Source organism: Chrysochloris asiatica, unplaced genomic scaffold (assembly GCF_000296735.1).
Source record: "Chrysochloris asiatica unplaced genomic scaffold, ChrAsi1.0 scaffold00018, whole genome shotgun sequence".
Lineage (NCBI taxonomy): Eukaryota > Metazoa > Chordata > Mammalia > Afrosoricida > Chrysochloridae > Chrysochloris > Chrysochloris asiatica.
In genome coordinates, this window is record NW_006408536.1 from 12,679,057 (window position 1) to 12,690,292 (window position 11,236).

Here is an 11,236-nt window from a genome sequence, read left to right on the forward strand (position 1 = left end):
TCTACAGACAGAGTGCAGATAATTTTTGACTCATTCTCGTGTGTGTGTGTGTGTGTGTGTGTGTGTGTGTGTGTGTGGTGTGCTGTCGAGTCGTTTCTGACTCATATTGATTCTGTATAGGGTTTTCAATGCTGTAAATCTTTATGGGAACAAAAAGCCTCAGGGTTTTTTTCCTGTGGAGCAGCTGGTAAATTCGAACTACTGACCTTGCAGTTAGCAGCCCAACACGTAAGCCACTGTGCTATCAGGGCTTGCTCTCTCTTTCTTTCCTGGTGTGGTACTTTAGAATCAGCACTGGACTACGAACCACAAGGTTGGCAGTTCAAACCCACCAGCAGCTCCTTGGAAACCCTATACAGGTTTGCTATGAGCAGGAGCTGTCTTGATAGTATGAAAAACAACATTTCAAAAAGTTAAGCCAACAAGGGCCTCCAAATGTTACTATCTAAAGCTGTTGTTATTGTTAGGTACCGTTGAGTCTGCTCCCACTCTCTGCATAACAGAAGGAAACACTGTCTGGTCCTGCACCATCCTCACAATGTTATGTGTCAGTCCATCTCATTGGGGTCGTCCTCTTTTTCGCGGACTCTCCACTTTACCACACCAGAATACCTGGTGTGGTGCTGTAGGATAAGCTGTAGGATAGTCTGGAAGCTCGGCTGAAACCTGTTCGCTATAGTGATCCTACTGCTATTTAAAATACCCCTGGCATAGCTTCCAGCTTCATAGCAGCACCCAAGTCACCATAGTATGACAAACTGACAGGCGAGCAGTGGGTTGTTGTTAGGTGCCATCAAATTTGTTCAGACTCATAGCAACCCTATGTACAAGAGAATGAAACATGACCTGGTCCTGTGCCATCCTCACTACGTTTGGGCCCATAGAACTAAATTTTACATTGAATTCATGAAGCTACGCCAATACTGATGAAAATGAAGGTACTGAGAATACAGCAAGAATATCTGGAGTAAAAAGAAGTAGGATGTAAACAACTATGATCGAATTTTAAATCGTGTGGTGTGTAACAACTGATTGAATTGAAAATCTGATCCACATGTTTTCCTGTAGCACTGTAGGATAAACACTGGACCACAAAGTCGGTTTGAACTGCAAAGTCGGTGGTTCAAACCCACCAGTCACTTCTTGGAAATCCTATACAGGGTGGCTATGAGTCAGAATCGACTCAATGGCACTTAACAACAAAAACAACAGCACTTCTCTGTAACTTCCTCATATGAAGGGGTTTTGTATCTCATCATGAATCTCCGTTATAAGGCTAATTGCTTGCTTTTTTGACTTGTTGAAATAGATAACATACTTGTCCTAAGACACACTTTTCTTCTCCTATGGATCTATGTTTCTTTAGAGACAAGCTCCACAGTTGTGAGTTATGGAAGGTACCAGAAGGAAAGGAGGTTGTGGGTTGCCTAAAGGGCTTCCAAAAGATATGGATGCTTTCTCTGGTTGGTGGAGAAACAAAACACAGAGAAAAAGAGTGGCAGGAACGTTAGCTCCCTTCATCCTAAGGAAATTATCTACAGTTAGTCCCTCACTAGCTTGTGAAGGGCGAGTGTTAGTGCTGCTGATGTGGCCGCTTCCTGGGACTTCAGTGGCACACCACAGAAGGTGGGAAGTAGAGGCCCTGGGGTAGGAGCATCAAGCGCATCAGAACGGGTCTAAGAAGAGTTGAGGAAGGTTCAGTTGCAAGACTTTGCATATCTTTAGCCATCGCAAGATAGATGTGAAGGCCCTGAAATGGCAATGATAAAAGAATAATACAACCATCAAACAAGGGGAAGTAAGGAAGGTGCAGTGTGACAACCGTCAAACAAGGGGAAGTAAGGAAGGTGCAGTGTGAGGTAGTGTGAAAATACTAATGTCCTATCTAAAACTGGAACAAGTGACTTAAAAAGTCCCACTCCAACTACTTAATTTTCTAATAATCTTCTGTTACAGACTCAGAGGAATATTTTAGGAAATAATATCTTGTCATAAAGAAATATTGACTAGGAATTTCTTGGTTTCACTATAATTTGATTTCTGTCATATTCATATTTTAATTAAAATGGCATTTAGCTCTTTTATTCTTACTTTTATTAAGAAATAACATGTTCTTAAATGCCTCCCTATCTGTATCTGTCTATTTATTTATTTTTTTATATAAGCTTAGTGAGTCTTGGTGTGGCACTGTAGTATAAGCACTGGACTGCTAACTGCAAGATTGGCAGTTCAAACCCACCAGTAGCTCCTTGGAAACCCTATACAGGGTCACTGTGAGTTGAAACTGATTTGATGGCACTTAACAACTACATATGCTTAGAGAGTTGTCTGGAGCCTTTCTTATGCTAGTGATAATGCCTGCTGGATGATTTTTTGGGGGTGATTTTTCCACTTTCTTAACTTAGTATGTTTTGAATTCTTCATAATAAGCATGCAATATATTGACCCAAAGATTATTTTTTCTTTGAAAAAGAAAAAGAAAGAAGGAAGGGGAGAGCGAGAGATATACAAAGAGGGAAAGAAAGTAGAGAAGCAAATATGCCAAGATATTAATAGTAGTTTGCTTGGGACATGTAAAGGGGGATGCGTTTTATTTTCTCCTTCACACTTTTTTTCTTTTAGATTTTCAAAAACAGTTTTTATGCGTGTATGTTTGGCTGAGGACATAGGGGTTTTTGGTCTCCTTTTCTCCCAAAGGACAGTAGTTAAGAGTAGGGCCACTATGAAGTGAGAGGTTGTAAGCTATTTTTACTTTGCAAAACAATCTTCATAATGAAAAAGGCTGAGAATGAGTATGTGGCACAACTTCTTTTAAATTAAATAAAAAATTCCTGAGGGAGTCTGTGGGTAAGTTTTATAGGACAGGGATGTACAATATGCCTCTTCTCACTGGTAAATCACATGCTGGGTGTGAGGCTTATTCCATTTGTTTCCCCTAGCAAGCAGCCGGTCACCTGGAGTGATAACCCAGGGAAGCTTCAAGGATATGTCTGTTGACCTAAAATGAGTCATTTAGACACACTTCTATTTACACATGGAAAAAGTAATGGCTCAAACTTTTGTTTCAGGAGTTAGCCTTTGCGGTTTATACCTACAAGATCTGAAGATGTTTAGATTTAAACCTTGTGCAAATTTTAAATATTCCTCTTATAAAAACTAAATAAATGTCAACCTGAAAGTTTCTGGTATTGTAACATTTTCTTTTGAAGAAATGTTAAGCTTACCATAAAAGGAATTCTTGTGACTGAAAAAAACAAACAAACCCAATTCTACTATTTTTGGAAGGCCACGGAGTGCTGTGAGAGGGCTTTTGTCTTCAATAAACTTTGTTGTTGTTGTTGTTAAGTGCCGTCGTATCTGTTCCGACTCATAGTAACCCTGTATAGGGTTTCTGAGGAGTCACTGGTGGATTTGAACTGCTGACCTTGCAGTTAGCAGCCCAGTGCTGATCCTACAGTTCCATACCAGGACAGTTTAGGGCATAACATTGTTAGTTATCTCCAGTTCTACACATCGCTTCACTACGGAAGAATAAGTCAGTTTTAAAAAAAGAAAGCGACACCAGCAATAACAGCGAAGTTCAAAAAAGCAGAGGACACTAAATGCTGGCATGCATGTGGAGAGACTGCTGGTGGGAATGTAAAATGGCCCAACCACTCTGGAAAACACTATGGCACTTCTCAGAAAGTTGGAAATAGAAATTCCTTATGGTCCCGGAATTCCTCTACTTGGGATATATCCACAAGAAATATGAGCCATAACATGAGTAGATATATGCACATCAATGCTCATAGCAGCACTATTCACAAGAGCAAAAAGATGGAGACAGCCTAAGTGCCCATCAATGAAAGAATGGATAAACAAACTGTGGTACATCCACACAATGGAATATTATGCTACCTTGAAGAATAACAAGGAAGCTGCAAGCCACCACATAACATGGATGAACCTTGAGGACATTATGCTCAGTGAAATTAGTCAGTCAAAAATATTGCATAAGACTATTATTGTAAAAGCTTAAGAAAAGATACCCATACTGAAAAGGTGTGGAAAAACGTCTATGTTGGTTACCAGGGGGTCAAGGGAGGGATGGGATGGTAGAGCACAGGGTAGGGGACAGCTACATCATAGTTTGGGTGTTGGGGAGGGCAATACACAAAAAAGTGGAGGGAGATGGAAGAACACGTTAGATAGGGGAACACTGAGGCAGGTTTGCATGGGTTAAATTGGACAGAGGTAAATAGTGATGTATGCTCAACCTTGGAACAACAGGGCTCTGTGATACAGGGATAGAGGCATAGTCTGAAGAGGGGAAATAATGTTAAGATGCTTGACTATCTTATGAATACTGGTTTCCCTTGCCTACTATTGTAAAATAGACACTTGAGTAGGATAGAAAGGAATGTTGGGAAACATGATTACATAAAGCTTGTAAGCTCATCTTCAGCCTATAACTGATTGGAATACCTAAAAGGGGTTCTACAACTTGCCCAGTGAAATAGGCTTCTCTTGGAGCCTTTGCAGTGTATAGGACCTTAGGTGGAATCCTAAGCCCTATCCAGAACCTTCTGAGTTGGGACATTCCCACTAGAAAGGACAAGCAGACCAGTCTGGAACAACTAGAGCAACAGAAGATACTTCTTGAAGGAAAGATCAGGAGAAAAAATTCAAAGAAAAAATGACAATCTGGATGTCTACTACAAGAACAAGCAAGTTATTCGCTGGGGAGCCATCAAGGCAAGCAATCAAGTCCCTTCAGGACAAACCCCTCTCCAAGACTAAACTCAAAGGGAACACATGAGCAGGCATGTAAGCTTGCTGGTGATCATATTGGTCTATTGGTGAGTGGAAGAGGGGGAAAGACAGCAATGAAGAAATGGGTTGAGTTCAACCACATTCCATAGACTCCCACTGACCTCGAGATGAGTGAAAGAAGAGAAAGGGCTGGTTGGTCTGAAGTGTGGTGAGACCTAGGGACTCCTGAGCCCATGGACAAGGACATTGCCATGGAGGGCTAGAGTTGAGAGTGAAGCATCCAGCTGGTATGAAGTGAGGGGAGATGCACAAGAACGCCCAAACTTGCAGATAATACTCATTTGACCTAGCCTCAATGGTTTGATAATCAGAACTCGACTAGAGGAAGATTAAAAAAAAAAAAAAAAGAAGCAATTTATGATAAAGGAAACAAGTGCAAATTGCTACAATTTGATGAACTTGACTTATACTTATATATGTAATAGCTGAAAATACAAACTGAGAGGGAAGGAGTCTTCACATCAAGTATCAATGCTATCTCCTCTATGTACAGGGTACATAGGGACGGGCAACTTAGATATTGGCTACCTAAAATGAGGGGTGATAAAGGCACGAAGTGACTGGCTTACAAGTTTTCAAGAGGGAGTTCAGTTTAAGAACGTGCGGGGAAAGATAGAGTCCCCACTGAATAGCTTTCATCTTGTCTCGACAGGTCTGGTGAAGAGATGGGGATAAGATTCTTATGATTCAACAGTGAGTAACTGTTATCATGACTAATTGTGACTGTCACAACTGTAAAGGTAGAAGTTTTGTAACAAAAACAGGGAAGTAGTTAATCTTACAGTCCAGAAACAGAGTACCATAGGACCATCTAGGGAGAAGAGCATGAACTCTTCCATGCCAGAATGTGGGACCCTATTCAGAGAAGCAGCAACACCAGAGATGGATTCAGAGATGAGGACATGGAGAGAGAGCAGCTGAGGACTCTAGAAAGAGAAAGACTGAGTACTGGCGGCCAGGAGGCAGACCTGCAGAATGTGCCCTTTGGTTGTTTAAATTATTATATATTCCTGAGTGTTTTGTGTACATCCCTCGCCCCCCGAAAAACAAACAAACAAACCAGAGGGAATTGAAGCAAATACTGTTGAATGATGATGCACAAAAGAGATTGCAAACATTGCAATGAAATGATGGTGTAAAACTGATGTTCTCCCATGAAAACTATCACTCAATTCACAATAAAAACTTTTTTTTAAAAAAGTGAAACACAATAAACAGAAAATTATTTTGTAAAATCACTACACTCAAATCAAAGATAAGGCAGATTCATGATAGCGGATCGAAAGCTATGGCTCAGCAATACTTTATTTATTTATTTTTAAAAAACATGTATTTTATTTGATCTAATTAAAAATAATTGACATACAACTGTCATGATATTCCTCATAATAGTCTCTTGATATTTTAAAAAAGTCTCTGTTGTGCCTGAATTTTTTCCCCTTTAAATTCACTCACTTATTCATAGGAGAAGGGTAGGAAAAAAACTCAATGCTTCTTTATAGGTTTGACTCTCCTCCTTTCCCATCCCTTCCTCTCTTTGCCCCAAAGTAACTTTGCCCTTCAGAGAATATGCTGAATGCCCCAAAGGAGCTCTGGTAGCATTGTTGTTGTTGTTGTTGTTAGGTGTCATCAAGTCGGTACCAACTCATAGTGACCCTATGCATAGCAGAATGAAACACTGCCTGATTCTGGGCCAACGTCACTATTGTTGTCATGCTTGAGTCCATTAATGCTGCCACTTGGCCAATCCATCTCGTTGGGGGGTCTTCCTCTTTTTCTCTGACCCTCCACCTTAAGAAACATGATGTCTTTCTCCAGCAACTGGTCCCTCCTAACAATATGTCCGAAGTATGAGAGACAAAGTTTGGCCATTCAGTAATACTTTAATTATAACCAGTTACTAAAATGTTTGAAATTTTATTCTCTCCCAGAAAGGCAAGAAAGTGCAGGAGTGAGTTTCAGAAGCGGTCAGTGGTCATGAAATCACACACTTGGAACTGGAAAGGCCCTGTTAAGAATTGAATTGTGTTCCCCAAAGTATGTGTTGTAAATTCTAACCCCTATACATGTGACCTCTAATGAGATGTATAGGCCCAATGGCAGCAGCAATGAGCTCAAACTTAATGATCGTGAGGATGGAGCAGGACTGGACAGTGTTTCCTTCTGTCGTGCATAAGGTTGCTATGAGTAAGAACAGACTCAATGGCACCCCCACAACAGCAACAACATTCATGTGAATGTAATCCTATCTGAGAATGGGTTTCTTTGCTATTTTAAGAGCTCTGGTAGCGTAGTGGTTACGAATCGGGCTGTGAACCGCAAGGTCAGCAGTTCGAAACTACAAGCTGTTCCGCCGGAGACAGATGAAGCTTTCTGCTCCCGTAAAGATTTACAGCCTTGGAAACCCTGTACAGGGTCGCTATGAGTCGAAACCAACTCCACGGCACTTAACAACAACAACATACCAGTGCAGCCTGTGTTTTAAGCCAATTACTCATAAAAGTAGCGTACAGCATAGAGATGCTAAAGTAAATGGTAGAAATGAGGAGGTAAAACAGCTGAACAGAAAATTTCAAAGGGCAGCTCCAGAAGGCAAAGTCAAGTATTATAATGAAATGTGTGAAGACATGGAGTTAGAAAACCAAAAGGGCAGAACATGCTCAACATTTCTCAAGCTGAAAGACCTGGAGACAATATTCAAGCCTCAACTTGCAATACTGAAGGATTCTATGGGCAAAATATTGAATGATGCAGAAAGCATCAAAAGAAGATGGAAGGAATATACAGAGTCACTGTACCAAAAATAAATGGACAATGTTCAACCATTTCAAGAGAGAATATGACCAAGAGCCAATGGTACTGAAGGAAGAAGTCCAAGGTGCACTGAAAACATTGGCAAAGAACAAGGCTCCAAGAATTGATGGAATACAGATTGAAATCTTTTAACAAACTGATGCAGCACTGGAGGTACTCACTCATCTATGCCAAGAAATTTGGAAGACAGCTACCTGGCCAGCTGATTGAAAGAGAACCATATCTGTGCCCATTCCAAAGAGAGGTAATCCAACAGAATGCGGAAATCACCAGACAATATCATTAATACCACAAGCAAGTAAAATTTTGCTAAAGATAATTAAAAAATGACTGTAACAGTACACTGACAGAGAACTGCCTGAGGTTCAAGCCGGATTCAGATGAGGATATGGAATGAGGGATGTTATTGCTGATGTCTGATGGATCTTGGCTGAAAGCAGAGAATATCAGAAAGATGTTTATCTGTGCTTTATTGACTACACAAAGGCTTTCGATTGTGTGGATCATGACAAGCTATGGACAATATTGTGAAGTATGAGTATTCTGGAACACTTAATTGTGCTCATGAGGAATCTGTACATGCACCAAGAGGCAGATGTTCGAACTGAGTGTTGCCATAGTGTCCTGTCCAAACTTGTGCTTTCCTACTTCTCTGTATATAGGTTTTATGTACAATTGATGTCACTAAAGTTGGTAACCAAAAGGTCAACAGTTCAAACCCACCAGCTGCCCTATAAGAAAGAGGTGGCAGCCTGCTTCCATAAAGACTACAGCCTTGGAAAACCCGATGAGGCAGTTCTAGTTTGTTCTATAGGGTCGCTGTGAGTACAAATGGACTCAACAGCAATGAGTTTGTCTTGGGTTTGGGTATGTCATTACTGGTGCTTCTCCTGACCTCTTTATACAACAGTCAGAAATTTGATATGCCTGTGGTAAACAAACACTCCCAGATTGTTGTCGTCAGGTGCCATCGAGTTGGTTCCGACTCATAGCGACCTTATGCACAGCAGAACGGAACACTGCCCGATCCTGGGCCAACCTCACTATTGTTGCCATGCTTGAGCCCATTGACCTTCCTTTTAGTATCGGTCCAAATTTTGCTTGCAGATGTCCAAACGCTTCTGTTTATGCTTTTTTGTGAGTTGTTTCGGTACCCACATCACAGAAACTGTTCGAAACCCAAATCTGTCATGAATTATTTCATAGGCAGAGCCATGGATGATTTACCACATAATCCACTGTCACTCATATATTCGACAGAATCATTTCACCTACATGTTCAAAGTTGTCATCAGTGGATGTGGACGGACATTTTAGTATAACTGGAGTGCAGATACTTTTGGACTCACCTTCGTAAAATTAATTTCAAAGGTTGTCCAGTATTCTATAATTTGGATCCTTTTTGAATTTTAAATGATATTTGAAAAAGATGTCTATATCATAAATAAAATAGTAATGAACTTCCTTGTATATAAATCTTATATATACAATCATGTAATTATTTTCATACAATGAATTTCTAGAGGTACAATTGTTGGTTAAAGGGTATGAATAAATCTGACCCAGCCTCATTATATACCTGCTGGAGATGTTTTCTGTTGTTAGCTTGGATATTTGTAAAAATTTTCATCATTTTAAAGTTCAAAAGTTTAAAAAGAATGTCTCAGTGTTTAATTCTATCACATTTCCCTAGAATTAAGTGTAAACTTTCTAACAATGAATTTCATTTGTTTTTTCATTTCAGGGGAATTTTCCTGTTTAATACTGATGACCACACTTTCTTTCATTAATGGGCTTCACACTTCAGAGACATTGATTAACCTTATATTGGATCATCATTATCTGTCTTCCACATATATTCATTTCTTTGCAATTGTCTTCATCGGTTACATTTTTTCATCTGTATTCCTTGATTATCGGTATTTCTCTACAGTCATAACTAAGTTGTTAGCAGTCCATCTGTTCATTGCTGTTTCTAATTTATGTACTGCTGTTATTGTTAAGTTCTGTGGAGTCAGTTCTGACTCATAGCAACCCAGTTAGCATTTTTGAAACTTTAAATGTTCTCAGGAGCAGAAATCCTCATCTTTCTCCCGTGGAGCAGCTGGCGGGCTCCAACTTCAGACCTCAGGGTTAGCAGTCCAGTGTTTATCATATGGAGCCACCACACTCCCTATGTATTTGTGAGTATTGTTGTTGTTAAGCACCGTCGAGTTGGTATTGTAGTAATATTAGTTTGTTCCTTAATGTCTCCTTTAAAGCTGCAATCTCCCATTTTATTCATCTTCTGTTTCATCATCTCACCTTTGACCTCTCATTTTATTAAATCCATGCTCTTCTTGTGATGTACTTTGTTTACAATATCAATTTGAAAAACAATTCAACGTTTACTTTTTATTAAGCATTTATATTACACAGACTAATTCCCCATAGATTTGTGACTGAAATAAGTATTTCGTAAAATCTCTTTGTGTTGTTTATTTTAATCCAAGAGCATAAGCACAAGGCTAGCTGAATTTGCTGTTGCAATGCTTCCCAATACAGTGCCGAATACTGCTATGGGGGCTCTGGAAAACTGGGTTCCAGATTTGATTCTTTCCCTAATTTAATGTAAGCGCCTTTGAGCAAATGTTATTGGGGAATCCTGGGCTAAATCCTACCACAAGGATAAATTTACCAATCCCTCCCACGTAATGATTTTTCCTTCCTACAGTAGCATGAATTATTAATGAATTGTGGTTCAATAAGTTAATAAACTGTACCAACCAATCTTTGCTCATAAATACTATAGGTTAAGGGTTGCTTGACCCTTTTCTGTAAGAGATGTTTGCATATTTGCATTGAGGGAGAATGAATAATATATGAAAACCTCTGAATGTAAGTCATTTTCCAAGGAATCTTCATTGTTAAATGACTAAAGAATTGTAGAGTCAGAATTTGAACCCAAGCTCAGCTAGGATTCGAATGCAGCCACTCAGTCTCCAGAGCCCTTCCTCTTGATCACGCTACTAAACACATCCTTTTCTGTAGGCAAGACAGCAGGACGATAAATTACTGATGCAGTCACAGCTGGTTGCCAGGCTCTGGCGAATAAGAAATATCAATGAGGGAGACAGAGACAGATTGGGGTAGGAGCAAGACAGTCACCTTCAGGAGTCTTATTTGGACAACAGTGACTTCTCCAGAGCATGCCATTCTTCAGTAACCTCTATCTACACTCCTGGAGGTGGGGAGTGTGGGTCACTGGCTGATCTTTGCCTCAGTGGATGGACAGATGAGTTTGTTCCAACCTCTCTTACAATATCTATCAACTTGGCGTTCTGGTGTGGTTAGTTACTGGACACTGGGCACCTGTCAGCATGCACTGAGCACTTCAGCACCTGAAGCCAAATCTGTTCATGTTATTGCTTAGTGGGTAACAGGTCTGCCCAGCATTTGGTGAGAAGCATTGCCAGGGAAAGATGGCATTGCTGGGACCATGGGTACACTTGTCCAGGCTTCTCCTGGGGCGGAAGTGCTGTGCCTCTTCCACCCAAATCTTCACTAAGAGTTTTTTTTCTTAAATGTTTTATTGTGAATTATGTGATAGTTTACATGGGAGAACATT